A 7,332-nucleotide genomic window follows, 5' to 3' on the forward strand; every position below is an offset into this window, starting at 1 on the left:
AGTCAGATTTTGTTAAAAGAAAGGCCAGTTTTTACGAAGATTATAAGCTAACAGCTAACAGTACCCGTTGTTACTGATTTTAGTCCCATATGTGAATGAAGCGATTCAGATTCGGTTAGGAGTTCCTATAGGCATGCTTTCTACGCGTAGTTGATTTTGAACATGGTATAAAATGCAGGAAACTTGTTTTAAGACTTAGGAACATTATATCTAGGTGCTGAATTTTGTTTAAGGCCTATGAACATGGTATCAAAGTGTAGGAAATGCTTTAAAACCTATGAATATGATATCTAAGTGCAGAAATTGTTTGAAAATATATGAACATGATTTCTAAGTGCAAAAGTTATTTGAAAACCTATGAACATGATATCTAAGTGCAGAAATAATTTGAAACCTATGAGCATGATTTCTAAATGCAGAAATTATTTGAAAGCCTATGAACATGATATCTAAGTGCAGAAATTATTTGAAACCCTATGAACATGATATCTAAATGCAGATGGATATACAGAATTTAATAGGCATGATTTCTATGTGCATATGCAGAATTCAAAATTCCTATAGGCATGGTATCTGTCACACATCCTTTTTTCACTACACCCGCAAGGGTATAAAGGAGTTTTTCCAATTAAAGGACAATCGAAAAGGGATTTGTTATTAAGAGATTCAGAGTCGCCACTTGGGAGATTTATGGTGTCCTAAGTCACCGGTTGAATCCCGAATCGAGGAAGAGAATGACTCTGTTTAACAGTCCGCGAACCAGAAATCCGAGTAAGGAATTCTGTTAACCCGGGAGAAGGTGTTAGGCATTCCCGGGTTTCGTGGTTCTAGTACGGTCGCTCAACTGTCATATTTGGCTTAATTATCTGATTTTAAACAATTATGAACCTATGTGCAATTTTAGTTTTAGCCGCTTTTATTCATTTTTAGAGAAAATTGTAACGTTATTAAAACACATCTCGAACCACGTCACATAAATGCACCCGTGATTTTTGACATATTTTAACATCGTTGAGATTTGGATTTGGGTCACATAAATGCGTACCCGAATTTAGGAAGGTAAAATTATTAAATAACGCACCTAAAGCAACTAACGCGTTGTTAACTTTGCAAGGGCCACGGAAATTTGCTAAATGGCACACCTCGAGTTCTATGCATTTTAAAAGATATAATTAAAGAGGGCCACGCAATTTGCGATTTTATTTGGCGCGGCGCACCTCGATTCCATTTAAAGGAGATTTTAAACTAAAAGCTCGGAGGGACATAGACTATTTATTATCTACTATGGCTCACCTCAAACCTAGAGAAATGATGGATTAATAAACAAGGGCTATTAGGACGGTGACTATCTTGAGCGGTCAAGTTTAAGCTAACTCGGCACTAGAGTATGGCCCACTCCAACGTTGGGCCCAGAAATGAAATCCAAAGTCAAATTTAGAATGCCGTTGAATGCTTGACATACAACGTGGGTTTGGGCCCCAGGAATCTGGCGTGAAGCTGGCCCAAAGAAGTGAGGTCGAGAACCCCGATCAAGCCCCTTTGACAACACCATTCAAGCACTTAATAGCTCATTTATTTGCAACAAACCAAAATAATGCAAGACCCAATTAAATCAGAATCCAAGTCGTGTGCAGGAACATCCGTTTAACCCCCAGATTTTATAATTTCTTCACAAGGAATGATAGGTAAATAACTTGATTAAGCGCTCGAACGCTTATTGATTTATCACGTTTGACATTAAGTTGTGATCTAGTTATGCAAAACCAAGGCAAAATCCCTTTGTTTCACTTTTTAATTACAAACACATGGACAAAATTATGAGTCGACTGCTGAAACTGGTACCAAACAACTCAGACACGAATACTTAGGATTGATTGGTCATTGTAAAGCCATAATCCCAAAGATAGCTTTCTATGAGCAGGAAACTTATCACATGAAGTGAATAAACACAACACCTTTTAATTGAACTTCAGCAACAGCAGTTACTTTCTAACAAATAACCTATATACTTAACCCAGCAAAACTGACTCGAAATTGGCAGCTAATAAAATGGGAGATCCAATGCAGTAAACTTCATATACGAAACGGAAAAGGGCCTAAAATACCCCTATCTTATGATAAATAGTTTATAAAAGCCTCCCGTCCATCTATCCGTCTGAAAATATATAGGATGTTATTTTTATTATCAAATTTACCCTCGCGACTAACGGAACTCCATGTGGACATCTCATTAAATGATGTGGCGTTCTTTCATTTGTCCACGTGGCTCAATGGGGCTGACATTGTATTTGGATATTTTTCGACCCATTAAACCGATCCGACCCACTCCTTTTACCTTATACCCGCTCTTTTAACCCTATACCCACATATTTTACTAGTCTTCTTCCCCAATTTAGAACCTTATACCCGTTTTATTTTTTCAATCCTATCTTCTAACTCTGGACCTTTCACCGACAACCAGCCATGGCTTCTTCTTCTTTAGTTCTCTCTTTTTTCTTCTATTTTATTTCTATGTTTCCTTTTTTCTATTCTTTTTCTCCTTTTTTCTAGCATCGAACCCATATTTATTATTAACTCTTTCTTGCTACTGCCGTCACTCCATACTGCTAGAGCCCGGAGAAGGGTACGAAGTATTAATACAAAAGGCAACGATGGACAGATCTCAAAATATTATTGACCGGCCAGAGTTAAGCCCTTCTGTTCGAAATCGCCTGAAATTGTCCATTGTTTTAAGCTAGTTTCTTGAGTGACTCGAAAAGTCTCTCAAAAACTGAAGGAAAGAATGGATATTCACTTTGGCCGGAGAAATTTTCCGGCGAAGGCCCCCATTGTTGATGTTGATCTTTATTTTTCCAGTAGTCGTTCTTGTCGTTCTTCATTAGCTAGGTTCTTTATGTTGCTAGCTGGGTTATTTTCCATTGATTTTTGTTTTTGGAGGAGGGATGGCGTCGATGATGGTGTAAGAGGTGGTGGAGAAAGTGTAGGTGGAGTTTTTGTGAGGTGATGACTAGGAGATAATAGAAAAATAAAAAGAAAAAATTGGGGAAGAAGACTAGTAAAATATGTGGGTATAGGGTTAAAAGTGTGGGTATAAGGTAAAAGGAGTGGGTCGGATCGGTTTAATGGGTCGAATACCCAAATACAATGTCAGCCCATTGAGCCACGTGGACAAATAAAAGAACGCCACATCATTTAATGAGATGCCCACATGGAGTTCCGTTAGTCGCGGGGGTAAATTTGATAATAAAAATAACGTCCTATATATTTTCAGACGGATAGATGGACGGGGGGCTTTTATAAACCATTTATCATACGATAGGGGTACTTTCGGCCCTTTTCCGTATACAAAATACAGGACTGTTAACTAACACCATTCACCTGAAAGTCTTTGCCAGTCCAATTAGAACCATATAACAAAACTTTAAACCTTATAACTGATCAGGTAAGAACTATTACATTTAATTTCAGGTCTGAAACCTATTGATTACAGCCATCATAGTAAACATGCATTATACTAAACAAACAAAAAATCATGTGATACAGGAACAATGGCATAAGTTAAAGCTAAGACATATTGAATCTACTTTCATTTCATTCAGCAAACCAACACTTCGTACATGATTTCAAGTTCAAAGTATGTACCTGGAACAGAAAGAAACGAATAAGAAGAGTGAGGTCAACAATCAGCAGTAGCAAGGACAAGAACCAGCAGCAAACAAACCCAGATCCAACCAGTTTTTAAACCCAGACAAAGAAACAAGCAGTCCAGAAAATCAACTTCAAACCCAATAGTCAAAATCAAACCAGAAATGAACCAAAAAACACTTGAACACCAACTGATTCAACTCATTTTACCCTTCAGTTGCTCAGAAATTAACTCAGAATGAATATCACAGGAATTTCTAAGGATTTTTCAATAGAACAGTAATTTTTATTTTTAGCCTTCTGTATTCTGGAATTTTCAGCTCTCTAATTCTTCAGGTGTTCTCTTTTTCAGCTCTCAAAACCCCTGACCTCTAAGGCCAGGCAATGATGCCTTTATAGGCAAGTAATTAGGGTAGGCTTCAGAATCAGTTTTTTACCCTCTTACCCCTTTTGAATTTTTTGTTTTAACTAAGTCACCCCTAAATTCCTGACTTGCTACCCAAGTAACTGCTATCAAAAACCAGAAATTCCATTCTGACCCCCACCTAGAAGCTTCTAAATTAGTTACCCAAGATTCCCTTCTATCCAATCTACCCAAATTACCCTCTAAACCTTGTCAATTTACTCCCACACTACAAACCAAATTAACCAAATGTCTTGGGCCTCGATGAGCTTCAACAGCCCCTTGGGCTATGATAGCCCTTTGTTCAGTTAAGGCCAATGAATTCCTATGCAGACCAAAAATGAATCTACTTCATAATTTTGAACACCAAAGCAGAACCGGAAAAATAAAATAAAACAAAGCACAAGAAAATTATCAACTAACAAAAAACACAACCGAAGATTAAACTAAAAATTGTACTGAAATAACTCGATCATAACAATTCCTAAAACAATAAACATGGAAAAGAAAGAGAAAAGGACAGAAGGGGGATAATAATGAGGAACAAAATAGGAGTACCTAAATATGCAGGCGGACGGGTCTTAGACAAGCCCTGTTGATTTGGGGAAAGTTGAACCTCGAAATGGGTCAAAATCATTGTTAACCATTTGCTCTTATGAAGAACAAACGGTTAACACAAGTTCTGACCTATTAAAGGCTCGAATACCTCTCGAACAAAACATAACACCATCAGATTTGAGGTTTGGAACTAAGGTATGATGAGGTTTGAAGCTTTGCCACCGGCCGGAGATGGTGAAGAACCTAAAGACGGCGAGTCTAGGGTTTCCCAGATTCGAGGGGTTTGGGTGGGATTTGAAGGAAACTAGTTGGGGATCTAGGATGGGGAGGTGGAGATGGATGTGTGGTGTAAAATTGGGGGCGTTTGGTGGCCGGCCGCCGCCGTGAGGCGATTTCCGGCGGCGGCGGAAGGCGGCGTTACAGGGGAGGCTTGGAGACGAGGAGGGGTAGGGGGGAGAGTTTCAGACATTGATATACCAACTGACCCCTGGTTTAGAGCCGTAGGATCAAAGATCCTCGATGGCTCAGATCGAAACTAGACTAAAACGGGGTCGTTTGGTTGGGGATGAGGCTGGACCGGGTAACGGGTCGGACTTGGGCGGGTTTGTGAGGAAACTTTGGGCCTGGGGTTTATTTGGGTGTGGGGCACTGGTTTGGGAGGAAAGACCTTTGGGCCTGGGCGAATTAACAGCCCAAAACCTAGAATCTCTTTTTTTTTTCAATTCTTTTCATTTAATTTATTTCGATTTTCTTTTCTTCTTCTCCTTTTTTTATTTTTTCAAAATTAAGATAATTCCTAAATTAATTCCTAGAAACTCACTAACTAAAATAAAAGCACTAATTAAACCTTAATTATAGTTAACTCAATTAATTAAAAACCAATTAAAAGGAAAGCTACTTAAAATAAAAGTTAAAACTAAAAGTGCAAATTACACTATTTTTTTTGTAATTTTTCCTTTTTATAAAATAACTTAATTACTCAATTAATCCTAACATGTCAACTGAAATCCTAAATGGAAATGCACAAATATTATTTTGTATTTTTTCATTGGTCAAGATGACATAAACATGCACAAACAAATGCAGACAATTAACGGAAACTGCCACGAAAATCCACAAAATTGCAAATAATGAAAAAAATTATTTTTTTTTGAAATTATGGGAGTAATTCATATAGGGCAAAAATCACGTGCTCACAGCTGCCCCTATTTGCTCGGAAACACGAAGAATTTTCGCGCAAAGATAAGTGAGCGGATACGAGCGATTTTTTTTCCCGCTTGAATACTCCGTGGGAAGCATTTTTGAAAGGTTTGACCGCACCTTGATTCTGAGGTTGCCTACATATCCTTGGCTGAAAAGGAATCAGGTCAGTGTAGTTCAGGAATGGTAGCTGGGACTACCATGGAGCTGTGGTTTCATTGTTGCTGCTGCTGCTACTGCTTACTGAACCCCTTATTACACCATGTCAAAATAAGAAGAAGCTAGACTAAGCTATGATCTATGAATTACAAAAGATCCTATCTATATCTTCAAACTTGCCCTTGTGGTTCTTGTTGCCTTGTTGACTTGTATTCTCCTCGGATATCCTTTTGTTGTTGCCTTGAATTGTGATTTGAGATGCTTCGCCTTTTCTCCGAGTGATGCTTGACCGCTAAAAATTCAAATGTATTCCTCTGCTATACAGGCGGGCTCCTGACTTCAAAACTTGAAATGTATTCCTCTACTATACAGGCGGGCTCCTGACCTCAAATCTTGAAATGTATTCCTCTGCTATACAGGCGGGCTCCTGACTTCAAAACTTGAATGTATTCCTCTGCTATACAAGCGGGCTCCTGACTTCAAAACTTGAAATGTATTCCTCTTCTATACAGGCGGGCTCCTGACTTCAAAACTTGAAATGTATTCCTCTGCTATACAGGCGGGCTCCTGACTTCAAAACTTGAATGTATTCCTCTGCTATACAGGCGGGCTCCTGATTTCAAAACTTGAAATGTATTCCTCTGCTATACAGGCGGGCTCCTGACTTCAAAACTTGAAATGTATTCCTCTGCTATACAGGCGGGCTCCTGACTTCAAATCTTGAATGTATTCCTCTGCTATCCAGGCGGGCTCCTGACTTCAAAACTTGAAATGTATTCCTCTGCTATACAGGCGGGCTCCTGACTTCAAAACTTGAATGTATTCCTCTACTATGGAATTTAGTAATTTTGGTATGGTTGGACTCGTGGTTGAATGTGTTGTCGTATTTTGTGAGTTTCGTCGGATTTTGAAGCGTGGCCTCGGGGGCCGGGTTTGAGCAATTTTGGGATTTTGATGTTAAATTGGATATTTTCGAGTGGGCTTCGCTCCGTTAGCATATTTTAATGATTATGTACTGATTGTGGCTAGATTTGGAGCATCCGGAGGTCGATTCGTGCGGGCGAGGCATCGCGGGCTAGAGTTTGGACTGGATCGAGGTAAGTAATGATTGTAAATACTGTCCTGAGGGTTTGAAACCCCGAATTACACATCGTTGTGTTATTTTGAGGTGATGCACACGCTAGATGACGAGCGTGGAGTTGTGCACCGTTGGGGATTGTGACTTGGTCCGTCCGTACGATTTTTAAGTCGCGTATTTGATTTGAACCTTATGATATTCCATGTTCTAGTAGATTGATATTATATTTTGGGCTGTATGCCATGTTTGGGGCCTTGTGCCGACCTGTTGAGACCCTTAAGGGGCATTT

Source organism: Nicotiana attenuata, unplaced genomic scaffold (assembly GCF_001879085.1).
Source record: "Nicotiana attenuata strain UT unplaced genomic scaffold, NIATTr2, whole genome shotgun sequence".
NCBI classification, from domain to species: domain Eukaryota; kingdom Viridiplantae; phylum Streptophyta; class Magnoliopsida; order Solanales; family Solanaceae; genus Nicotiana; species Nicotiana attenuata.